This window comes from Cervus elaphus, chromosome 14 (genome assembly GCF_910594005.1).
Source record: "Cervus elaphus chromosome 14, mCerEla1.1, whole genome shotgun sequence".
In the NCBI taxonomy this organism is placed as follows: Eukaryota; Metazoa; Chordata; class Mammalia; order Artiodactyla; family Cervidae; genus Cervus; species Cervus elaphus.
In genome coordinates, this window is record NC_057828.1 from 78,282,546 (window position 1) to 78,309,551 (window position 27,006).

General features: G+C 43.4%; 1 long non-coding RNA gene across 2 annotated transcripts in view; it reads right to left on the reverse strand.

Annotated features, from left to right (window-relative positions):
* LOC122707867 overlaps positions 1 to 16,685 on the reverse strand; it is a 38,201-nt gene extending 21,516 nt beyond the window's left edge. For both annotated transcript variants that reach the window (XR_006344938.1, XR_006344939.1), the window contains exons 1-3: positions 16,321 to 16,685; positions 15,358 to 15,425; positions 6,862 to 6,946 (exon numbers count right to left, since the gene is read on the reverse strand). This is a non-coding gene — a long non-coding RNA (uncharacterized LOC122707867). The remainder of the gene's footprint in view (positions 1 to 6,861; positions 6,947 to 15,357; positions 15,426 to 16,320) is intronic.
* Positions 16,686 to 27,006: the final 10,321 nt, after the last annotated feature.

Below are 27,006 nucleotides of genomic sequence, written 5' to 3' on the forward strand. Positions count from 1 at the left end.
GGCCTGCGGCTCAGCGTGCGTGCGCCGCCACGCGGGCCACCCCGGCTGGCCGGCCTGCTCCCTAACGTGGACACAGAGTGCTTCCGAGGACCCCACCAGCTCCTGAAGCCTCTGCAGACTCCGCCAGCAGTGCCCGCCAAGAACCGTGTGAGTGTCACGGTCCCCATCAGCCTGAGCTTTCCAGACCTCAGAAACCCCAGACGCAGAGGCAGTATGTTCTCTTGCATTTAGAGCCCTGCGGGCTTAGACCCAGTCCACAAACGGTCTTCATACTGAAGTCAGTCTGTAGAGACTGAACCAGGTGACCGCTTCTCCAAATGTGCAGATACCTACACAGGGCTACACGGATCACAAAGCATCAAGGGAGACACGACATGAACAAAGAACTCAGTAAACCTTCATAACCTGATTGTTGTTGTTGTTCAGTTGCTAAGTTGTGTCCAACTCTTTGCTGCACCATGAACTGCAGCACGCCAGGCTTCCCTATCCTTCATCATCTCCCGGAGTTTGCTCTAATTCATGTCCAATGAGTTGGTGATGATATCTAACCATTTCATCCTCTCCAGCCCCTTTCTCCTCCTGCCCTCAATCTTTCCCGGCATCAGGGTCTTTCCCAATGAGTTGCCTCTTTGCATCAGGTGGCAAAACGATTGGAGCTTCAGCTTCAGCATCAGTCCTTCCAATGAAAATTCAGGGTTGATTTCCTTTTGGATTGACTGGTTTGACCCCTTTGCTGTCCAAGGGACTCTTAAGAGTCTTCTCTAGCACCACAATTCAAAAGTGTCAATTCTTCGGCACTCAGACTTCTTTATGGTCCTACTCTCACATCCATACATGACTACTGGGGAAACCATAGCTTTGACTATACAGATCTTTGTCAACAAAGTGGTATCTCTGCTTTTTAATACACTGTCTAGGTTTGTTACAGTTTTCCTTCCAAAAGGCAAGCATCTTTTAATTTCATGGCTGCAGTCACCATCTGCAGTGATTTTAGAGCCCCCAAAAAATAAAATCTGTCTACTTTTTCCTCTTCTATTTGCATGAAGTCATGAGACCAGATGTCATGGTGTTAATATTTTGAATGTTGAGTTTTAAGCCAGCTTTTCCACTCTCCTCTTTCACCCTCAACAAGAGGCTTTTTAGTTCCTCTTCACTTTCTGCCATTAGGGTGGTGTCATCTGCATATCTGAGGCTGTTGATATTTCTCCCGATAATCTCGATTTCAGCTTATGAATCATCCAGCCTGGCATTTTGCATGATGTGCTCTGCATATAAGTTAAACAAGCAGGGTGACAATATACAGCCTTGACGGACTCCTTTTCCTATTTGGAACCAGTCTGTTGTTCCATGTCCAGTTCTAACTGTTGCTTCCTGACCTGCATACAGGTTTCTCAAGAGGCAGGTCAGGTGGTCTGGTATCCCCATCTCTTTCAGAATTTTCCAGAGTTTATTGTGATCCACACAGTCAAAGGCTTTGGCACAGTCAATAAAGCAGAAATAGATGTTTTTCTGGAACTCTCTTGCTTTTTTGATGATCCAGCGAATGTTGGCAATTTGATCTCTTATTCCTCTGCCTTTTCTAAATTCAGCTTGAACATCTGGAAGTCCACAGTTCACGTATTGCTGAAGCCTGGCTTGGAGGATTTTGAGCATTACTTTACAAGTGTGTGAGATGAGTGCAATTGTGCAGTAGTTTGAGTATTCTTTTGGCATTGCCTTTCTTTGGGATTGGAATGAAAACTGACCTTTTCCAGTCCTGTGGCCACCGCTGAGTTTTCCAAATTTGCTGGCATATTGAGGGCAGCACTTTCACAGCATCATCTTTCAGGATTTGAAATCGCTCAGCTGGAATTCCATCACCTCTACTAGCTTTGTTTGTAGTGATGCTTCCTAAGGCCCACTTGACTTCACATTCCAGGATGTCTGGCTCTAGGTGAGTGATCACACCATTGTGATTATCTGGGTCATGAAGATCTTTTTGTACAGTTCTTCTGTGTATTCTTGTCACCTCTTCTTAATATCTTCTGCTTCTGTTAGGTCTATACAATTTCTGTCCTTTATTGAGCCCATGAATGCATGAAATATTCCCTTGGTATCTCTAATTTTCTTGAAGAGATCTCTAGTCTTTCCCATTCCATTGTTTTCCTCTATTTCTTTGCATTGATCGCTGAGGAAGGCTTTCTTATCTCTCCTTGCTATTCTTTGGAACTCCGCTTTCAAATGGGAATATCTTTCCTTTTCTCCTTTGACTTTAGCTTCTGTTCTTTTCTCAGCTATTTGTAAGGCCTCCTCAGACAACCATTTTGCTTTTTGCATTTCTTTTTCTTGGCGATGGTCTTGATCCCTGCCTCTTGTACAATGTCATGAACCTCCATCCATAGTTCTTCAGGCACTCTGTCTATCAGATCTAATCCCTTAAATCTATTTCTCACTTCCACTGTATAATCATAAGGGATTTGATTTAGATTATACCCGAAAGGTCTAGTGGTTTTCTCTATTTTCTTCAATTTAAGTCTGAATTTGGCAATAAGGAGATCTGAGCCACAGTCATATCCCAGTCTTGTTTTTGCTGACTATGTAGAGCTTCTCCATGTTTGGCTGAAAAGAATATAATCAATCTGATGTTGGTGTTGACTCTCTGGTGATGTCCCTCTGTAGAGTCTTCTCTTGTGTTGTTGGAAGAGGGTGTTTGCTATGACCAGTGCTTTCTCTTGGTAAAACTCTATTAGCCTTTGCCCTGCTTCATTCTGTGCTCCAAGGCCAAATTTGCCTGTTACTCCAGGTATTTCTAAACGTCTTACTTTTGCTTTCCAGTCCCCTATAAAGAAAAGGACATCTTTTTTAGGTGTTAGTTCTAGAAGGTCTTGTAGGTCTTCATAGAACTGTTCAACTTTAGCTTCTTCAGCATTACTGGTTGAGGCATAGACTGGGATTACTGTGATATTGAATGGTTTGCCTTGGAAATGAACAGAGATCCTTCTGTCGTTTTTGAGATTGCATCCAAGTACTGCACTTCAGACTCTTTTGTTGACTCTGATGGCTGCTCCATTTCTTCTAAGGGATTCCTGCCCACAGTAGTAGATATAATGGCCATCTGAGTTAAAGTCACCCATTCCAGTCCATTTTAGTTCACTGATTCCTAAAATGTCAGTGTTCACTCTTGCCATCTCCTGTTTGACCACTCCAATTTGCCTTGATTCATGGACCTAACATTCCAGGTTCCTATGCAGTATTTCTCTTCACAGCATCAGACTTTACTTCCATCACCAGTCACACCCACAACTGGGTGTTGGTTTTGCTTTGGCTCCATCCCTTCATTCTTTCTGAAGTTATTTCTCCACTGATCTCCAGTAGCATATTGGGCACCTACCGACCTGGGGAGTTCACCTTCCAGTGTCCTATCTTTTTGCCTTTTCATACTGTTCATGGGGTTCTCAAGGAAGGAATACTGAAGTGGTTTGCCATTCCCTTCTCCAGTGGACCACATTCTGTCAGACCTCTCCACCATGACCCGTCCGTCTTGGGTGGCCCCACACGGCATGGCTCATAGTTTCATTGAGTTAGACAAGGCTGTGGTCCGTATGATCAGATTGGTTAGTTCTCTGTGATTGTGGTTTTCATTGTCTGCCCTCTGATGGAGAAGGATAAGAGGCTTATGGAAGCTTCCTGATGGGAGAGACTGACTGAGGGGGAAACTGGGTGTTGTTCTGATGGGTGGGGCCATGCTCAGTAAATCTTTAATCCAATTTTTTGTTGATGGGAGGGCTTGTGTTCCCTCTGTTTTTTACCTGGGGTCAAACTATGGCGGCGCTAATGAAGACAACGGCGACCTCCTTCCAAAGGTCCCATGCACGCACTGCTACACTCAGTGCCCCCGGCCCTGCAGCAGGCCACCGCCGACCCACGCCTCCACCGGAGACTCCTGGACACCCACGGGCAAGTCTGGGTCAGTCTCTTGTGGGGTCTCTGCTCCTTTCTCCTGGGTCCTGGTGCACCAGGTTTTGTTTGTGCCCACCAAGGGTCTGTTTCCCAGCCCTGTGTAAGTTCTGGCGGCTCTATGGTGGGTTAATGGCGACCTCCTCCAAGAGGGCTTGTGCCACACCCAGGTCTGCTGCACCCAGAGCCCCTGCCCCTGCGGCAGCCCACTGCTGACCCGGACCCCCGCAGGAGACACCCGGACACTGTTCTGGCTCAGTCTCTGGGTCTTGGTGCGCATAAGGTTTGTTTGAGCCCTCTGAGTATCTCTGGCAGGTAGGGGGTTTGATTCTAAACACGATTTCACCCCTCCGACCACCCTGCTGGGGCTTCTCCTCTGCCCTTGGTCGTGGGGTGTCTCCTCACAGCTGCTCCAGCCCTGCATATCTGGTAGTCAGTAGTCTGAGGCAATGGTAGACCTGACTTTGTTTGTCTTTAATCTTCCAGGGTTTATTACTTATTACCTGTCTAACTTCTTGAAAATCACCACTTTATATATTTTTTTGTTCTGGATTTTGGCCACTATGAAGAAAAACAGCACAACGCAGGGGAGAGAAAGATCAACATGGAATAGAGTATAGAACTGGAAGGACCGCTCTGGACTCTCTATGAGTGATAATCTGAAGAAACAAGAAAGAAACTGAAGAAGTGAGCCATGAGGCTATATCTTGGAGGAGAACATTTGAGGAGAGAAATAAGCAAATTTAAGAAGAGTGATAGGCACATGATTTATAATAGCCAGGATGTAGAAGCAACCTAAATGTCCATCAACAAGGATTGGATAAAGAAGATTTGGTACATATATAGAATGGAATATTACTCAGCCATAAATAGGAACAAAGTCGTGCCATTTATGGAGCTGTGGATGGACCTAGAGACTGCCATATAGAGTGAAGTAAATGTTAAAGAGAAAAAATATATAGGATATTAATGCATATATGTGGAATCTAGTAAATGGCATAGATGATCTTATTTGGAAGGTAGAAGTAGAGACACAAATGTAGGGAATAGACACATGGATACCAAAGGGGAATGGGGGTTAGTGGGAAGGGTTGTGAGATCTGGATTGATGTGAATGTATATACACGTATGTATATTATCGATACTCTGCAATAAAATGGGTAAGCAGTGACAACCTGCTGTTCTCCGGGAATCCTACTCAGCGCTCCGTGGTTACCTAAATGGGAAGGCGATACAAGAAAAGGGGGGCGGGTGGATATGTACACCAACAGCTGATTCACTTTGTGGTACAGAAGATGCTCACACACTGTGAAGGAACTATACTGCAATAAAAAATAGACAGATGAACAGTGACTGGAGCATGATTGCCCCCTCCTCACCCTCCCAACCCACAGTGAACACTGGAGGTCAGGTGGCCTGAGTCAGTTAAGGGGCCACAAAGATGAGACGAGAGAGTGCGCCAGGTGCTCAAATCATAGGCGATTCATAGGAAGCAAGCGCTTCGGATTTCACTCTCAGTGTGATGAGAAGTTGTTGTAGGATTTTTAGCAAGGATGTACGTTTGGAAGCAGGAGATTTAACATTTTAAAAGCTCACACTAGTTGCTAAGTAGAAAATTGATCATAAGGGGTCAAGAGTGGATTCCAACTGGGATAAAGGTAATTGCACTGGAAGTGATAATAAATGATTCAGTTCTAGAATATTTTAAAGAGCATGCTGATAAGATTTTATAGACTGAATGTGGGGTATGAGGCCAAGAAAGGAGTAAAGATGTATTCCTGAGATTTTGACCTCAGTGGCAGTCTCATTTCCTGACAGAGACAAGAGTGTTGTCAGAGAGGATTAAATTATGTAATTTTGTGATGCAAGTGGACATGTCAGGTCGGCAGTTGAAATTCAAGTCTGGAGTTCACAAAGAGGTTAGAGATATTCTAGAATTATCAGTGTACAAGTGGTGTTGTGCAGGGAGCTCACTAGGAAGTGTGAGGCTTGGAGAAATCCAAGTACTGAATGCTGGTGCATCTTCAACTTCAGAGGCTGGAGAATTCAGCTGAATCATCAAGAGACCAAAATAAGAGCAGCCAGTAAAAATGAAAAGCCTGACAACCTGGAAGTCAAGCCTAGAAAGCATCCAAGAAATAGGGAGAGATTGGGACTTCCCTGGTGGTTCAGCGGTTAAGAATCTGCCTTGCAATGCAGGGGATGCAGGTTCTATCCCTCGTTGGGGAAGTAAGACACACACCATGGGTCATCTAAACTTGCACTCTGCAACAAAGATCCTGCATGATGTGATAAGATCCCGAGGCAGCCAAATAAAAGGCAAAAAAGAAAAAGTAGGGAGGGATCAACCCTATTCAGTGTTACAGAGAAAGATAAAAACCGAGAATTGATATTAGATTATTCAATATGAAGGTCTTCAGGAATAGCTCATTTCTTATCTCATGAGCCTCAAATATTGGAGGCATTGCATTTATGAAATTAAATTCAGTTAAGACTTCAGGTCTGTGATGTGCCCACATTCTCGCCTCCTGGGTTTGGTTGAAAATTTTGCTTATTTGTCTGTGTCTATATCAGCAGGTACCCTGTGCTTTCCATTTTCCCCTCCCCGGGTTCTTGAAGGTCAGTGTGGAATTATGCGGGCCCCATCATCTGAGGGGTAACAAGAGATGTTCCTAGAAGGGCTGACCTAGCGGTGGGTGGGCTCGCCTTGTGCTCAGGGAGTTATTGTCTCTTGACCAAGATCTAAGAAGCCATTCAGAGTTTCTTTCTTTATTTTGGAATATCATCATACTCTATACGTATCCCCAAAGATACTAGGAATGCACACGAACCAAAAGGTACAGCTTGATAAAGAACACTCTCCTTTTCACTCTGTTAAAAATACTACACTCCCTCTGTGGTTAAAAACAGTAGGAAGGGACTCACCTGGTGCTCCAGTGGTTAGGACTCTGAGCTTCCACTGCAGAGGGCAGGAGTTTGATCCCTGGTGGAGGAGCTAAGATCACACATGCTGTGGGGAGCAAAGCAAAACAAACAAAAAGCCAGCAAGAAAAGAATTCAAAATAAAATAACTATCAAACCGGTGGTCTTGCTTGTGCTTTTTTTTTTTTTTTTTTGAACCTTAGATTAATTTTTAATTAACCACTGAAAAGGAATTTTAAGAGAAATGTCAAAAAAATAAAATAAAAATTAAAAAAAAAAAAGAGAAATGTCTCCTAAGAAGGTCATGGATATACTCAGTGTTTCACACACGGTTCAACATGCTGCTTTGATTTTAACTTTACAAATGCAGTTGCCTCACTTAAGCTGCAGTTCATGGGGTCTCAGAGTCGGACACAACTGAGCGACCAAACATCAGCATTAAAGCTGCCACATTCTTTGTGCCTGAGTTGACTCTGCACTGCACATCTTTTTCTTCCATCATTATCTAGATGCCGTCTCGGATGGCTTACATAACCCATAGGTGATATAGTTTCTAAATGAAGCAAGCTTTGTTTTTCAGATATGGTAGCTTTGGAGAAAAAGTACTGTGAGAGCGTCGAAGGGTCAGAAAACGTGGGTGTTTGGTATAAAAGTGCATTCCATCCGGTGTCAAGGGCCTGGTCTGTGAGGTTCTTCAACCACAGGCACTGCTCCTAACCCATCAGAGGTGCAGGGAGCTAGCCGGCCCACTTGAATGTCCTTCCTCCCAAACTTACAAAGAAAACACTCCAATTATCTGACTTGAAAGTGAATAAAGAAAGAAATGAGGAAGAAAAGTCAGTTGCTTTTCCTCCGTATGACTTCCTGAGCTTGAAATCGATAGTGCTGAAGAGAGTGGTAGGAGCCATGCTTTAAAGGACGGCGCTCAGCCGCTCTCAGACCAGATGCAAGAACCTCCCCCTACTTAGCAGGGCTCTGATTCTTGTTGTTGTTTAGTCTCTAAGTCGTGTCCAACTCTGTGTGACCCCCTGGACTGTAGCCCACCAGGCCCCTCTGTCCATGGGATTCTCCAGGCAAGAATACTGGAGTGGGTTGTCATGGCCTCCGCCAGGGGATCTTCCTGATTCAGGGATGGAACCCATGCTCTTGCACTGGCAGGCGGGTTCGTTACCACTGAGTCTCTGGTAGCTCAGATGGTAAAGAATCTGCCTACAATACAGGAGACCCGGGCTTGATCCCTGGGTGGGGAAGACGCCCTGGAGAAAGGAATGGCCACCCACTCCAGTATTCTAGCCTGGGGAATCTCATGGACAGAGGAGCCTGGTGGGCTACGGTCCATGGAGTCGCCAAGAGTTGGACACAACCGAGCCTCTGACATTTCACTTCTTCATTTGATTCTCAGCCTTGTTTTATGTTCCTCTTGGTGACGGCCAATTTTATGTGTCAACTTGACCAGCCTTGGGGTGCCAGAGGAAACAGGATTTCTCGGTGCGTCTGGGAGGGTGACAGCTGACATGAGCGCCGAGCGGGTGTCTCAGTAAAGCTGATGTCCCGCCCCAGCGTGTGTGTGGGAGGCTCGTCCAGTCCTGAGGCCTGAATAGAACGAGGGACAGAGGAAGTGGGAGTGCTCCCCTTTTTGCTCACTGTTGAATTGGGACATCTCTTCTGCCCCCAGGCTGGGGTTTCCATCATGGGATTTTTTTCCTTGGTTCCCAGGCCTGTGGACTCAGCCTGGATTACACCACCCACCCTCCTGGGCCTCCAGCTTGCAGATGGCAGGTCATGGGGACTTCTCAGACTCTGCGATTGTGTAAGTCAATTTCTCTCTCTCTCTCATCCCTCCCTCCCTCTCTTGTTCTTTTCCCCTCCTTCCTCCCTCCTCCCCTCCCCCGTCCCTTCACTTTCTCTCTCTATTGGCTGTAAGTGAAATCATATGATATTTGTCTTTCTGACTTATTTTACTCAGCATAATACTCTCAGGGTCCATCCATGTTGTTCCAAATGATAGGATTTTGTTTTTTATGGCTGAGTAGCATTCAGTTGTATATACACACCTCATCTTTTTATCCATTCATCCATCCATGGAGACTTAGGTTGTTTTTGTATTTTGCCTACTGTAAATAATGCACTATGAACACTGGGCTGCATATAGCTTTTCAAATTAGTATTTTCATGAATCTGGTGCTAATTCAAGTTGGCCATCAACCCATATTGCTGCCAAGTAAAGCTGCTGTTTCATATGTTGCAAAACAGAGACACTGAAAAACATACATTATTTTCTTTCTTTAGAATCCTACCTAACACACCCTTCCTTTGGGTCCTTGAGCATAACACATCAAATAAAAGATGCTAAAATATCTCCAAATGTGCTGGCTTCTCCAACTGGACCTTCAGAAATGTACTTTGTTATTGGAGAATTTGAATTCAGTAGGGGAGCTTTGGGCTTCCCTGGTGGCGCAGGCAGTGAAGAACCCACCTTCAATGCAAGAGACGTGGGTTTGATCCCTGGGTTAGGAAGTTCCCCTGGAGAAGGGAATGGCAACCCAGTCCAGTGTTCTTACCTGGAGACTCCCATGGACAGTGGGGCCTGGTGGGCTACAGTCCAGGGGGTCGCAATAAGTCAGACACGACTGAACGACTAAGCACATCTCAGTGAGCTCTCCTGAGATGACTAGTCTGGATCTGTACATCTGAGTGTTTTAATCAAGGGTAGAGAGCATCCTTTCAAGAAGGTTTTCATCTGGGTAGGGTAAGCTAGGCAGCAGGTACCAACTGCCTCAACCTCTCAGAGGCTTAGAAGAAGCAAGTTTGCTTCCTACTCCTACCGCGAGGGTTGGCAGGGGGTCTGGCAGGGGGTCTTTCTCTCTCTGCCATGGCAGTCACTCAGCGATCAGATATGGTTCTGCCTCCAGGATCGCCTGCCACGGAAAAGGAAACTCAATGAACCATACCCCGGATCTTAACACTGCCACTCAGAAGTCACACGTTACTGGTGCTCAAACTTTATAGGGACAAGCAAGAAAGAGGGTAGAATTATTCTGGCTTGAGCACAACAGCAAAAACCACATGGTAGTTCTCAAGGTTCATGGCTGGGTTACCACACTATGGTTAGAAACATAGCTGCCAGTGTCTGGGGCTATAACAGCTCCAGGTTTAATGATCCAAGGCCAGGAACACAAGTCAGGAAGCGTTCCAAGAAGGCGGAACCCAAGGTGAGGCTTAGCTGGGTAAGCGCAAACTTCTGAGCCGTAACAGAAAGATGAACTAGGCAGACAGCCAGGCTTCTTGAGTGTCTAGAATGGATATCTAGAGCGTTCCTCCTCCATCTGACAATTACTCAAATGTTAATTCCGATGGACACAGAACGTCTAGTTCTCTATGTGGGTGCTTAGTCTCTCAGTCTCGTCTGACTTTTGCGACCTTATGGACAGTAGCCCATCAGGCTCCTCTGTCCGTGGGATTTCCCAGGCAAGAATACTGGAGCGGGTGGCCATGTCCTCCTCTAGATGATCTTCCTGGCCCAGGGATTGAACCTGCGTATCCTGTGTCTCCCACACTGCAGGAGGAATCTTTACCCACAGGAGCCAACTGGGAAGCCCCTAGTTCTCTAGAGCCTCCTCATTTTTCACGTTCAATTCTTGACCTTAAAGATCTTCAAACTAGACAGATTCCAACACTTTCAAGTTATGTCATCATCTTACAGAAATGAACACTTAATTTTACTGTGTATTTCATTTCCACCAAACATTTTATATGAAAGCAGTTTAGCTCTGCTGTTGATCTAGAGTTGAAGTGTTGGGTATTCTTTGAGAACTTTCTCTCTGCTAGACATTTAATATGCGTTATATCATTTGATGTTCACATCAAACCTGTGGATTTGTCATGAGAAATTTGATGCTTGGAGACTGTTTACCAACGGCTCACCTCATTCCAAGCTTGTGCATCACATGTTGTACCTGGGAGTTCTCACTTAGTTCTCACAAACACCTCCCCTGGTGGCTCAGTTGGTAAAGAACCTCCTGCAATGCAGGAGACCCCGGTTCAATTCCTGGGTTGGGAAGATTCCCTGGAGAAGGGAAAGGCTTCCCACTCCAGTATTCTGGCCTGGAGAATTCCATGGACTGTACAGTCATGGGGTCACAAAGAGTCACAAAGAGACACAACCACTTTAGGTAACCATAAAAAGGTTAGTAACTGGGGCAGGGAAGACAAAAAAAAAAGGTTAGCAACTTTGCCAACAGTCACAAAGCTAAAATAGAGAGGAGCAAATTTTTGGACTAAGTTTGTGTTTGGCAGACCTATTCCATTATACTAAATTGTTCGTTAAAAAGAGATTCTAAACTAAGAACAACTTTTAAAACAATCTAGTTTATCAAATCACATGCTATTAAGATTTCAGTTAAGTTGGATTCATACAACTATATCCATGGCTAACCTGCCCTCCACTTATTATTATTATTCTTTTTTAGCCTAAATTGACACTTGAATGTACTACCCCTACCAGCAAGGATTAATTTATGACAGAAAACCCTAATCACTGTTGTTTCAAGCATGAAGGTATTTATCACTTTCTTGACAAGAAGACTGGAGTTGATTTATCAAAATCCTGGATTGGTATTTTGTAATTTTGTGGGGCTTCTTAATGCTTCCACCTAGAAATGATGCCTCACCTTCATCATGTTTTATGGACCCAAGCAAGGGTCTCAGCGGGCTTCCCAGGTGGTGCTAGTGGTAAAGAATCTGCCTGCAATGCAGGAGATGTAATGCAATGCGGGTTCGATCCCTGGGTCGGGAAAATCCTCTGGAGGAGGGCCTGGCAACCCACTCCAGTATTCTTGCCTGGAGAATCCCAAGGACAGAGGAGCCTGGTGGGCTACAGTCCATGGGGTCACAAAGAGTCAGACATGACTGAAGCGACTTAGCATGCATGCAAGGGTCATGGCAGCTTGAGCAGAGACAAGGAAACACGTCACTAAACCAGATGATTCCTGGCTGACAGGTCAGAGGGAGTGGGTGGAAGGCAAAAGGGCATTTAAGGAAGAGCAGAGGAAAGAGGGAGGGAGAGAGGCCTCCTCTGGCTCTTCTATCCGGCAAGAAGCATGTTTTCTAGAAGCCCACCCAGCAGGAGGGTAGTTCCTCTCACCTCTTATGGGTGAGGGCAAGTTCACATTGCAATCCCTGAATCTGTGGGAGCTTGAGAAACCGAATTGCCTGTTTGTTTCAAAATATATTGGGGGTGGTAATTTTCCAAAATTTGTTGTGGGTGATGAAAAAGAGAGAAGTTAGCTTAACCAACTCCAATTATCACCGTCATCCTAGCCACAATCCAATGATTCCAAATCAGTTTATTTCTATTCAGCCCTGGAATTCATCCTATTACCCGGTTTCAATATCACATCTATCCTTTAATTCGAAATTCAAAAATTCTGTCATCCCTTTTGCCAACGAATTCTTCTAGTTTGGTTCCTGTATTAAAGTGCCATGAATCAGACTTTCAATTTTTTTTTTTTTTTTTTACAAAGAATCTTTCAATTTTGAACCCTTCTACCTTCACATCTCCCTCCCACGTCATGCCCACCACCATAGTCAAGGTGGGGACGTCAGGTCTCCACTGAGCTTGCAGCCCGCCGCTTTCCGTCCGCCTCACTCTGACAGTCCTTATTTTCAGGCACCATCCTTTCTCATGTTGCCCACAGCAACGGCATCCAACTGTTTCTTTCACTTTCATTCTAGATTCCCTACAAGACAGTCTGCAGAGTCCTGGGAGATTTAAAAAGTGTAAATCAGATTATGTCGCTGTCTGCCTAAAACTCTTAATGACCTTCCCATTGTTCTGTTCTCAAACCCCTCCTCAGGGACCATGCCTCGCCAGACTGAGAACTTCTCGAGGAAAGGGGCTGGAGCTTTGTTCACATCTTACACTGAGCAAACCAGGGCGGTGCCTCCTATATCTGCATGCGTTTGTGTGCAGGTGTGTATATTAGACGAATGAATGGATGACAGCACTGCAAGTTATTGTCATCAGAACATATAAAATGTCTGTAGTAAAATTCTTTGAACGAGTTCTTCTCTTTCATGGAAAGGGTATTCCAAGGGCCTCTTTGCAACATTATGTGCATAACAGGGGCTTCCCAGGTGGCACTAGTGGTAAAGAAGCGGCCTGCCAATGCAGGAGATGCAGGAGACATGGGTTCGATCCCTGGGTCAGGAAGATCTACCGGATGAGGGCTTGGCAACCCACTCTGGTATTCATGCCTGGAGAATCCCATGGACAGAGGAGCCTGGTGGTCTATGGTCCATAAGGTCACAAAGAATCAACATGACTAAAGTGACTTGGCATGTAGATAACAGGATCATATAGCAATGAGACAAGATAATATTGACTGACCTAATTCACATTAATACTAATGTGTATGAACACATATCCAACTAATAGGCTAATTTCAATTCTGCTGTTTTACAGGTTATTCAACTGTAAGCATCAAAATTTTGTCAAAAGCTGTTATTCAGATCCATCATTTTACCATCTTAAGATGATGCTTCCAAGCTATTCTTTAAACATTCATCGACATAAAGCCAATGCAATAACTAGTTGGGCAGAAAGAGCCTCTACTATGAAATAATATGTCCAGTTTACTAAATGGTTTAACCTGCACTAAACATATCTGCTATCTACAAGTGCTGTGCTGTGCGCTCAGTCGCTCAGTCGTGTCCGACTCTTGCAACCCCATAGACGGTAGCCCGCCAGGCACCTCTGTCCATGGGATTCTCCAGGCAAGAATACTGGAGTGGGTAGCCATTTCCTTCTCTGGGGGATTTCCCACTCCAGCGATGGAACCCAGGTCTCCTGCATTACAGTCAGACTCTTTACCGACTAAGCTATGAGGGAAGCCCACTATCTACAAATAATATGAAAATTTAACAACAATGTTCTTCTGTATTAGTTTCCATTTATTCTTGCCTGATTATTACTGAGAATTGTAATCAGGAGCAATTAGTGCAATTTTCTTGTTCCTGACCCTCTGACGAATGTCTTCTGTTGACACTCTCTGCCCATCTTCTGCATCTTACTCTGATCTATGCACCGTGGGAAGCCCAAACAATTCACCTGGGTGGTAATTTACCTCAGAATTGCTGCACTAATTAGAGATGATCCCCGTCTCTCCATACTCACTCCAAAGTCAGTCTTTTTCAGTGCCGTGTTTTAATTGATCTTCAATCCCACTGTTAAAGTTCTGCAGTTTCTGTTCATGTTTGGCACCTCACAGATCCAGGCAATAAAATCCCTCCAGTTGCTGTGGCCGGTTACATAATGCCTGCAAGCAAAAACTTGCTTTTCTTTCTAAATCTGCACAGCAAGAGAGGTTTTGCAGAGACAGACATCATTTCTGACTGCTATCCTGAAGAGTCTCTCCAGCACTACTCAGTACTGAGAAATTCATCTTACTTTGTTTCACCTAATGCACCACAAAATTCATACTCTGCACCCCACCCCTGCTCCTACTAACAATCAATCAATAATAAATAAATAATTAAAAACTATCTGCTTGTTATTCACTGGGATCTTATTACTTAAGTTTTTTATACTGTATTGTGATTTATCTTATATAATGGCTTCCCTGGTAGCTCAATGGTAAAGAATCTGCCCTCAATGCAGGAAACACAGGTTTGAACTCTTGGTCAGGAAGATCCTCTGGAATAAGAAATGGCAACCCATTCCAGTACGCTTGCCTGGAAAATTTCATGAACAGAGGAACCTAGTGGCCTGAAGTTCTGGTGGTCACAAAGAGTTGGACACAACTTAGCAACTGCACACTTTGTACAATAATAACAGTATCCTGTAAAATGCAACGATGAATGCAAAAATATCATTGTATTTTTAAGCATAACTATGTCTTTCGATTCTTTATTTGTCCACCTTTGTGATTATTTTACTTTTCCCATGTCAAGTCCCCTGCTTTGCACCAGAGTTCTTGTAGATTCTAGCAAATGGCCTTTATTTAAAGTTCATGTGTCAAGGATAAAGCTAAAATGCAAAGTGCAATGAGCAAGCTCTATTTTAATTGCTTACTTGAAAAAAATTAAAAAGTACTCAGTTGCAATGATATCTATAGTTTTATTTTTTTATTTATAGTTTTCATAAAATTAAAATGCACTTGTCAAAAACATTTCTTAAAGTATACCTTGTGTATTACTGGTATAAAGACCACATGAATTGATTTAATTTTCAAGAGTTCTATGTGGTGTAATTTGTCTGTTGCTGACCTGGTGATATCTCCTTACTAAAATCCTAAGCCCCTCGGTTCCCTGTTATTCAGTCATAAGTGAATGATTGACAACGGGTACACCTTATCTCATGGCCCAGCTTCCCTGGAACACGTGGCAGCACAGAGGATCTGGACTCGGTCAGGAAGAACGAGAAGGTGTCAAGAAGAGAGCAGCAGGCAAGTGCTAGAGAGAAAATCACGTTCCTATTGACTATGAAAAAAATCCACTTACCCTGAAAACACTCATGAAAAAGGAAACACCCTGGCTTCCGACTGAACAGGTTTCTCTCCATTTCATCTCTATCAAGATATTTGGCAAAATTAAAAAAAATTAAGTATATGAGTCTTCCTTTCCTAAAGAAAATGAAAAGTTGGCAAAATCTATGACACTTGTCCTTGAAATACTGATGATCAGTAAAATCGAAATCTAAAAAAACAGGGAGGAATGTTTTCTTTTGGGGAAAAGCAAAGCTATCTGATTCTGTGCCCGGGGTTTCTAGTAGTAAATGTTCAGCAGTCTTAAAATTCCAGAACATAATAAAATGACAAACAGTTACTCCCTGTGACATTAAATCGATGGTTCTAATCAGGGGGTTGGAGAAGGAAATGGCAACCCACTCCAGTGTTCTTGCCTGGAGAATCCCATGGACAGAGGAGTCTGGCGGGCTACAGTCCGTGGGGTCGCAAAGAGACAGAGGTGACTTAGCGACTAAACAATCAGGGTAATACGACCCCCAGGCAACACTTGGGAACGTCTGGAGATGTTCTCGGTTGTCATGCCAAGGGTGGAAGTTGCTGTGACAGCTAGTGAGTAAAGCCTGGGGGTTGTGCTCAACACCCAGGCCCCCAGGAAAGACCCCTCAGCCAAGAGCTAGCCCACCACCAAAACGTAAATAAGGAGAAGAGCCCTGTCAGCTTGAGCGCAGACTACTGCGTGAAGTAAGTCCGCCCCCCGTGAAGCATCTGCAGAAAAGGTTCAGTCCGTCTCAGAGCTAAGTCTTCTCTTTTTCAGAGCTATCTAAATTTCCTGCGGTCAGCGTCCAGATGAGAAGCTGCTCAGACTGCCTAAAAGCCTGATAAATAGGAAACAACATGGCGGCGGGGACAGGGCAGGGGGTATTGTGGAGACTGGGTAAGGACACAAGCAGAAAGCAGCCTTCTGAGCTGCCTTTTGAAGGAGGAAATAAAAACCAACCTGCCTCTCGCGCTCTGCCTTTGCTGCTCAGCTTCCCCAGTGGCCGCCGCGCTCTTTACAAGAGAAACTTCCTCCGGGGGCGGGGGGCGGCGACGGGGCGCTCCGGGGAGGGGAGCGGGCGGGCGGCTTGCAAGTCTGAGGAACGCAAATCTTTGAGGTGACTAAATTAAAACCATGCTATGAAGCCGTAAACTCACTACGGAATCCGTGGCCTCGGGTCAGGATCGCTGCAGGAGACGCCCGCGCGCAGTGCGCGCGCTTGTTAACGTTTTCTGTCAGGACGAGCGGCCCCGGGCGGAGCCCGCTCCGAGCAGGACCCCCAGGCCCACATCAAAACTGACCACGGGCGGGCCGGGGCCACAGGCCTGGTGGGAGGGCCACCCCGCGCGGGGGTCCGGGCCCGCGCACCCCAGGAGGCCGGCACCGACCGATGTAAATGTGCGCTTTCATTGAAAATCACTTCGGGTTAGACAAAGCCCATTCTTCCGCACTTGAAAAGCTTGCCGGTTTCTGCAATTCATCTGTGTGAGAGATGGAGATTTTTCCACGGACCCCAGAAGAGCCCGGGGGAGACAATTCCTGTGCGGTTTCATCCGCAGAGCGCGGCCGGGGAGATCAAGAGTCCCTGCAGCCCCGCTGTTCGGACGACACAGCATCCCTCCGCGCCGGTCGGGGGACCACGCTTCCGCGCTGCGGGGACAGAGGAGAAAGCCCGCCGTCAGCCGAGGCGAATCCAAATGCTAGGTCAAAGAGAGTCTTCTGTTTCTTCTGTATTTTATTTATTTTCTAAAATTTCTAACGCCCAATCTAGTGGTTGTTGTCAACTGGGGGCCAATTTACCCCCATCCATCTGCCCCCCACCTCCTACACCCAGGACATTTGGAGACATTTTTGGTTGTTGCAACTGGGAAGTCTTGCTGGCATCCAGTGTTCAGAGGCCAGGAATGCGGCTGAACATGGTACGGTGCTCAGGAAAGGCCCTCATGGCAAAGAACTACCCAAGCATAAGACCGATACTGTCAAGACTAAGGAGTCCTGGCCTGATCCGATGCCAAGAACATAAGCGAAGGGACGTCCTTGGCGGTCCAGAGGTTAAGACTTTTGTGCTTTCAATGCCGGGGATGTGGGTTCCATCCCTGGTCAGGGAACTATGATCCAACATGCCATGTGGCACAGACAAGAAAATAAGAAAAAAAGAGAAAGAAGAAGACTTAGATGGAACACAACACTTGTCCTTTATTGAACTATTAATATGTAAATTGTCCATCTACTAAAGGAAACAGTGATTATACTGAGTCAAAAGATTTTGCTTCCAACATTTTGGGCTTTCAAAGAGAATATGTTATAGATCTTGAATATGAAATGGGTCCAACTGAAACCTACTCAGATACACCCCTTTAAGAATACCTCTTTGCTCAAAGTAGAAGATTAGCATAATTATAGTAAAGCTATGAGTAATAAATAAAACCCTAGAATACCAATCTCATTCTGTAAACAGAGTGATCACAGGAACTTATAAATGAAAGTTATCTTGTGTAAACCAGATATGGCTGTTTTAACTATAATGTCAGCAAGGTCACATTTAAATCCCTTTATGTCATAAACATTGTGTTCGACTTAAAAGTCTCAAAGACTTCAAATAAACCTAGATGATGATAACTTCAGGACACCTAGTTAAAACCTCAAAACCTCATTTATTATTACTTGAAAGTATAAGTGAATAGCATATGAGTTTGTTTTTGTTGTTTTCTTGTTTGCTTTTTAAAAAAATTATCTGCCTGCATTTTCATATTGCAAGACTGAACATAAAAAAGCAAAAATGTTGAAATGAAAATTACTTAGGAAGAGACATATCCTAAATCACTTCGTGTTAAGTTCTGTAAGCTGTTTCTTGTGCCGAATTGAGGGTCTTGATACTATGAAATGTTAAACTTGGCCTCTGTGACTGTGTTCATGGTGAATTATTATGTAAGCGCCATATGTTGCTGTCACTGAGGTGGTCAGCATTAGCTATATGACACACTGTTCAAAATGTGTATTTTGTATAATTCATCCCACTTTTGGCATTTTCTTACGTTTAAGTGTTTACGTTTTCTATTTGGAAGTGTGAAAGTAAACAAGGCACATTCGGGGGCCGCAGCTTCTTTTTCACCATATAAATAAAATCTTTATGCTAACAGGAAATGTACTTGGGAGCTATCAGATTTCTACAGGTAGAAGCACATTACTCAATACAGTATTTAAAATCCTCGTACCTGTCAAATCAGCGCTGGCCACATCGTGTAAAATAGACAACATCACCTGTTGTGAGAACTGAAGAACCTTGTTCTTACGAATTGACTTGTTCCATTCAATGGATTTAGGAGCAGTCTCTGTGTCTTGATAATTGGCCGACTATTTTCATACACCAGATCAGTACTGTAAATGCCTCTACACCACGTGCTCTCATCCATGAAGAGACAAGGGCCGTTCCAACTGAGTCGGATTAGATGAAAAAGAGAATTCTAAACTTTTTGTTTCAGGTGGTTCCTGGAAATGGCGCTCCAGAACTGTGATTCAACTTCTAGATCAGATGATAGTTGTTTTTCAGTCACTACATCGTGTCCGACTCTTAGCCACCCCATGGACTGTAGCACTCCAGGCTTCCCTGTCCTTCACTGTCTCCTAGAGTTTTATCAGATTCATGTCCACTGAGGTGGTGACGCCATCCAACCATTTCATTCTCTGCTGCCCTCTTCTGCCTTCAATCTTTCCCAATATCAGGGTCTTTTCCAATGAGTTGGCTCTTCACATCAGATGGCCAAAGTGTTGGAGCTTCAGCTTCAGCGTCAGTCTTTCCAATTAATTTTCAGTGTTGATTTCCTTTAGGGTGGACTGGTTAGATCTCCTTGCAGTCCAAGGGGCTCTCAAGAGTCTTCTCCAACACCACACTTCACAAGCACCAGCTCTTTGGCACTCAGGTTTCTTAATAGTCCAACTCTCACATCCATACATGACTACTGGTAAAACCATAGCTTTGACTAGACAGACCTTTAACTGTAAAATGATGTCTCTGCTTTTGAACATGCTGTCTAGGTTTGTCATAGTTTTTATTCTAAGGAGGAAGTCCTTTTTAATTTCATGGCTTCAGTCACTGTCTGCAGTGATTTTGGAGCCCAAGAAAATAAAATCTGTCTCTGTTAGCCCTCAGTCATGAGCTAATGGAGGAGATCAGGCTTGGGCTTCTGTGGCCTCCGTGTACAATGAAAAGCGCTATCAACTCGTCTCCTTACACATTCGCTTTAGAAAGTTGCATCCTTTGAAAATGAGTTGAGCGTTTGGAAGAATTATTTCATATTTGGTGGAATTACTGCCCTTGTTTCTGTTGTTATATATCCACACACAGTTGATGTCTAGCAGATGATCACAAAACTTAAAACTCTTATAGTGGTTAGTTTAAGAAAATGTTAATATTTGAAGTTTTCAGAATCTGTTGTTTAGGACTTTCTCTCTATTTATGTTTTGAATAAGAATTTTTATAGTTATTATTTTATAATATCATTAATTCATAATGAATTACCTGGCTTATCAAACAGATCGCTGCTGCTTGGGAATCACTGGATGATATTCCATGGTAACAAGAAAATAAAGACAAATAAACCCCAAAAACACAAATAAAAAAGAGAGAGAGAGAGAGAGAGAGATCCTGAGGAGGTTTCAGCCTGGTTGAAGAGAGCCCCTGCTGAAACAAGTAGTGAAATTTGTTTAATCACCAAAGTTCTTTTGTGAACAGAACAGCATGAAAAATCAAGCACGCGGTTTGTGGAGGTCTCGATCATTACCCATCACACACCTCCCCACCACCCACAGTCCCAAGAGGAACTGGCGGTTGGCCTGACTTTGGCCCCACCGGCTCCCTTGCACACCTCATGCCCAGATGCCGCTCCTGCTCCAGGGGACCCAGCCCCCATCTTTACTTTGGACCACTGCCCATTTTCATCACTCATTGGAATTCAAGGTGGAAGACTGGGGTAGGCCCATGCTCTTTACCTACCAGAGCCTGAAAAATTACAGGGTAAAGATAGCCTCTTTCTCTTGTGACCCTGGTTTTTCAGATTCTGTGGCACATATACTTTGTGCAGGGCAAGGAAAATCTTGGAGGGAATTCCTATGAAGGACAGACGAGGTTAAGGTTCTAACCACCTTTGAATGTTGATTGGTGCAGCTGCTATGGAGAACAGTATGGAGGCTCATCAAAAAATGAAAAAAAGAGCTACCATATGATCTAGCAATCCCACTCCTGTGCACGTATCTACATAAAGTTATAATTGGAAAAGATACAAGTACCCCTATGTTCACAGCAACACAATGGTCACAGTAGCCAAGATGTGGAAGCGGCTTACCTGTCCATCAGCAGACACATGGATAAAGAAGACATGGTACATATAAACAGCAGAATATTGCTCAACCATAAAAAAGATGGAAAAATGCCATTTGCAGCAACATGGATGGACCTAGAGATGATCAACTAAGCAAAGTAAGTCAAAAAAGAAAGACAGGTACCATATGATAGCACTTACATATGGAATATAAAGTATGACACAAATGAACTTATCCTTGACATAGAAGCAGACGCGTAGGCATAGAGAATAGACTTGGGTTGCCAAGGGGAGGGTTGGATTGGAAGTTTGGAACCAGCAGATGTTGTTGCTGATGTTGTTGTTCAGTCGCTCAGTTGTATCTGACTCTTTGCAACCTCATGGACTGCATACCCCAAAGCTTCCCTGTCCTTCACCATCTCTCAGAGCTTGCTCAAACCCATGTCCATTGAGTCAGTGAGGCCATCCAGCCATCTCATCCTCTGCCACCCTCTTCTCCTCCTGCCCTCAGTCTTTCTGAACATCAGGATCTTTTCCAATAAGTTGGTTCTTCACATCTGGTGGCCAAAGTATTGGAGCTTCAGCGCCAACATCAGTTCTTCCAATGAACATTCAGGACTGATTTCCTTTAGGATGGACTGGTTCGATCTCCTTGCTGTCCAAGGGACTCTCAAGAGTCTTCTCTAGCACTACAGTTTTATATTATATATAGAATAAATAAGCAACAAGGTTCTACTGGGAGTTATAGTCAGTATCCTTAATAAAACATCATGAAAAAGAAAAAAAAAAAAAGCATATTCTAGTCACCTTCAGAAACCCCATGGGTTTTTCACAGTAAGTCTGCAAAGCTTAAGGCCTCCAGAGGGTGGGTGGGGGCCAAGTCACTGCTCTCCTTTCATCTCTGGGGCTCCCAAATCCATTCCTTTCTAGTCTCTGAGTCCAGATTCTGTTCACTCTTCCACCTTCAGTAAAGCCCCACCCAACACAGAGGAGGAGGCCGCGGGCTCAGGACCGTCTGGGATTCTGGCAGGTGCAGGACGTGCCCTTTCATAGGAGGCTGATGCTTGGAACTGGCTGCTCTTTCTGTGTCTCTGCATCCCCCAGCCCACCTGGGGCTGTGCTCAATGAACTTTCCTCTTATTTTGATTCAGAGTTTTTTAGAAACAAGGATGTTGGAGAAGGGTTTTCATTATCTTCTGCTGCATAGACTCACATTTTAATAGTAATATGAAAAAATGGCCCAGAAGTAGTGATTTTTGCAGTTTTGCTGGAATACTTTAAGTACATGGGAGAAAAAAATTTCACCTGCACTTTCATAATTTAAAGTCCTAAACTCCTAAAAACATTCTGTTTTCGAAAGAAAGTATGATTGTAATGATCACACTATTTTCTTTTCAGCTGTTGCTATTTAAAAATGTGAAATAAATTATGTGTAAGAAAAGCAGATGTATTGGAGAACTATTTTCTGACAGGCTTTCAGTTGGATGTCAAGAATTTAGGTCATTTGGGTAGCTGAATTTCCTATTACTTGGCAGGAATTTTTTTTAAAAAATTATTTTTTTCCTAAGAAAATGTGGTGGCTATTTTTGGAAAGTGCCTACTTTCTTTTGAAAACCCTGTCTTGGGAACATACATAAATTCACAGTTACTCTTCCACCTTTTCTTGCTCCTGGTTTATTTCTCTGCTTTCTCTCACAGGAAGAGCTTACAGGATTTGGTGGGTCCTCTTTATCAAAAAGAATACAGAAACATCTTACTTTTGCCAATTCTCTAAACATATATGACCATGTAAACACCTCCTGAGGTCCTTGCAAAGGGTCCATTAAACCAAAGGCCCTGAAACTCACACCCAGTAGCTTCAAGTTACCTTCACTTCTGCTTTCTTCCTTCCTTTCTTCCTTTTTTTAAGATTTTTTTTTTGATGAGGATCATTTTTAAAGTTTTTATTGAATTTGTCACAATAATGCTTCTGTTTTACATTCTGGGTTTTTGGCCATGAAGCATGTGGGATCTATCTTCCCAACCAGGGATCGAACATGCACCCCTTGCATTAGAAGGGAAAGTCTTAACCGCTGGGCTCCCAAGGAAGTCCCAAGTATATTCACTTCTGCTTTCCTTCTTTCTGAACTCTGGATCACTGGACTTTAATACCTCCCTTTATTGCTTCTATGGCAATCCACTCCAGTATTCTTGCTTGGAAAATCCCATGGACAGAGGAGCCTGATAGGCTACAGTCCATGGAATCGCAAAGAGTCGGACACGACTGAGCCACTTCACTTCACTTTATTTCTTCTATGTGAGAGAGTGTTTACATGGAGGACACTTACCCAGCTCCAGAAAGTTACTGGGAGATAAACAAAATAATTATGATGTCAGGAACATGCTTCCTGGGGTCCAGGCTCAAGACTTCACTCTCTCCATCTCCTTCCCGCTCCTAGCACAATCCACGTCTAGACAGTGATTCAGTTGGCTGGGAGCAGACATCAGAGAAGCTTAGCTACAAAGATGAGGTACTTTATCTTGGAATATGCTTTAAAGTCTCAGGAGGATCAATGCTAGATTCAACCCTACTATGCATTTGGCAAATATAAATAAGAACAAAATCATCTTTGAATTCAGAAACCCTCTCCACAAAGTTCATAGAGAACAAAAGCACTTTTGTTCTTAAATAAGCCTTCATCCAGACCCATGCACCACAGGTAATCTGCTAAGAGACTGAAGAGACAAAAGAAAAAAAAGAACTCATTGATTGATATAGTCAGGTGGATACAATCCACTATATCAATATTTTCCAGACTTGAAATAAAGAATAACTAGCCTTCAAGTAAAAAAACTTGACAGTCACTCATAGTTCATCCAAACTTTACTTTGGAAACTGGCATCACCATCTATTTTAGCTTATTGGCTTTATCCAGAGAAGAAACAAATGCTTAATGTTTTTATGAGGGAGTGGCTTAGACTATAAAGAATCCACCTGCAATGCAGGAGACCAGGGTTCATTCCCTGGGTTGGGAAGATCCCCTGGAGAAGGGAATGGCAACCCGCTCCAATGTTCTTGCCTAGAGAATCCCATGGACAGAGGAGCCTGATGGGCTACAGTCCATGCGGTCACAAAGAGTTGACAACTGAGAGACTTTTATTTTCAGTTTTCAATTTTGAACTTGGAGCAAGGTATCCACTGCAGTTGGATTTCTACCTTCCCATGGAAACAGAGATAGGCGTGCAGTCTCCCTTGAAGTTATATTTCAAGGAGGGCTCTCCCAAGTGCTTGGGAGCACAGTCCTGGTCACAAAGCTGACAAAAGGTTTTCTATCTTGCTTCCAAAAGGATGTGTGTACACATTTTAAAGAGAGGAGACAGTACTTAAAATTACAAATTTTCGAAGGTCAATGCTTTAAGAAAAATGAGAGGATAGTCTTTCTTCCCCTTCCTTTCAACAGGGAGAATTAAACCTCTTATTTATAATTTTTTTGCTCCTATAAAGTCATAGATGAAAACCTCAGGTCACTGAAGGGATTTTTGTTACCACTGTCTTATGAACTGTCTTTGTGTGAGGACTTGTCAAGTTTGTCTTGACTGGATAAGATGTTGTTTATCTTGGATTTTTTTTTTTTAGTACAAACCCTTTACAGTACTTTTTTGATGTTGAAAACCAAGGTAATTATTATTATTTTTTGCCATTTGTGATGATCTTTCTTGATTGGTGCTATCTTGTGCCTGTAACTCTCTAGCTATGAAAAAGAGGACCCAGGAACCCAAGTGTTACTCAGGCTGACGAAGTCTGTGCTTTCTACCCTTGCTATAACCTTACTCCACTGTGTAAGACTCTGCAAGATGTTCTTCTGCACAGAGTTCCCCGTCCACTGGAGAAAGGCATAAAACCCATTTAATTTTAAAACTGTCGCCATTTGGCTCCCACCTTTAGAAATACGGGGCTTCCGTGTGGCTCAGATGGAAAGAATCTGCCTGCAGTGCACGAGACCTGAGTTTGATCCCTGGGTCAGAAAGATCCCCTGGAGAAGGGAATGGCTACCCACACCAGTGTTCTTGCCTGCAGAATTCCATGGACAGAGGAGCCTGGTGGGCTACAGTCCTTGGGCTTGCAAATAGTTGCATAGAACTGAGTGACTAACACTTCCGCTTTTAGAAGTACAGTGATTATGTGATTAAAAAGTGCATTGCCTATTTCCTATACTAGGCATTTTAAACCTCTCTATAACATTAAAACCTTTGATCATCATTTCCTCTTTGAATCTCTGCTCTTAGCATGGAAGAGGACCTTGGGAATGCTTAGTCCACGCATCTTGCGTTCCACTTGAGGAAGCAATGGCCACAGAAGTGGAAAGACTCACGCTTAGGGAGGATCTAGACTCAGCTGGCCTGATTCTCCCACTTCTCTGTCTCCTCCAGAAGCTGCTCCGCACTTTGCAGGAAGTGTGCCCCAGTCAAGCTTTCCTTTTGCTTTGCTACATGCTCTTCTTTTCACCCAATGGCTTGTAGAATCAACCCGATATGAGAGGGAAGACCATGGATTTAAGGGTAATATAGCCTGGATTTGAATCTTTGCTCTTTTACTTCCTATCAACATATATATATGTAACACTGATCTTAAACCATTTAAAGGATTTATGAACCCAAAATGCTGTTAGAGATGAAAAAGGTAATATAAATGAGTAAAGTTAGTGGTGGACAATAGTGGACATCAAAAATCAAAGATCTGGTCAAGGCTATGGTTTTTCCAGTGGTCATGTATGGATGTGAGAGTTGGACTGTGACGAAAGCTGAGCGCCGAAAAATTGATGCTTTTGAACTATGGTGTTGGAGAAGACTCTTGAGAGTCCCTTGGACTGCAAGGAGATCCAACCAGTCCATCCTGAAGGAGATCAGTCCTGGGTGTTCATTGGAAGGACTGATGCTGAAACTGAAACTCCAGTACTTTGGCCACCTCATGTGAAGAGCTGACTCATTGGAAAAGACCCTGATGCTGGGAGGGATTGGGAGCAGGAGGACAAGGGGACGACAGAGGCTGGATGGCATCACCGACTTGATGGGCGTGAGTTTGAGTAAACTCCGGGAGTTGGTGATGGACAGAGAGGCCTGGCGTGCTGCGATTCAGGGGGTTGCAAACAGACTGCGTGACTGAACTGAACTGAACTGAACTGAAGCCTTCATCTCAAGAAACTAGAAATAAAGTAGCAAATCAAACCAAAGTAAGACACAAGAAAGGAGGAAATACATATGAGCAAAATCATCAATTAAATAGAAAACAAATATAAGTGAGAAAATCAACAAAACCTTCAAAATGGTTCTTTGAAAAGATTAGCATATATTTAGCAGAAATGATTAGGACAAAAGAGAAAAAAGATAAAATATTGACACCAGTAATTTTTAAAAATGGTATCACTACTGAACTTGTGAATATTAAAATTTGTTTCCAGTTTTATTGAGATATAATTGACATAGAGCACTGTATTAGTTTAAGGTGTACAACATAATGTTTTTATACACACACAGACACGCATATACAGACACAAACACATTTTCTTTATTCATTCACCTAGTGAGGGATACCTAGGGTTATACCTCTCAGCTATTGTAAATAAGCGAAGTAAATACTGCTTTTCAGTGGCTGCACCTGTTAGATCCTACAAACTTAAAAAAAAATAGCAAAAGAACATTAAGAACAACTTTATATTAAGAAAGTTGTCAATTTAGACTAAATAAATGCATTTCTTGAGAATACTTATCCAAACTTCCTGGACAGGAATTAGCAAAGCTGCTTTCTTTTTTAACCTAAAAACTGGTTCCATAATTAATGATTCCATTCCTTCTCCTCTCAACCTTCCAGACCCATATAGATTTCACAAGAAGCAACTCTAATCTTCTATTAACTCTCTCAAAGAATGAACAAAAAGAAAATATCTTCCATTTTATTTTAAGAGGGCAGCACAGTCTTGTTATTGAAAGTTTACACTGGCATTACAAGGAAAGTGCAAAAGAAAGCAAAAATGCTAAATAAAATATTAGCACATATAAAGAAATATAAAGAGAATAATATGCATCATGACATTACTCCAAGAATGCAAAGAAGATTTAACATTCAAAGAGCAATGTATTCTCCCATGTAATTGGGAGAGAAATAAACGGAGACAGAGAGAAAGAGAGAGACAGACAGTACTCCCGTAATTATCTCCTCAGATCCAAGAAGAAAAGAAATAAATGGTGTCATAAAAAAACTCAGTGAACTGGGAAGAGAGAGCCACTTCCTTAATCTAAAAAAAGAGCTTCTATTTAAAAAAACAGAACAAAACCCTGCAGCAGATGCCAT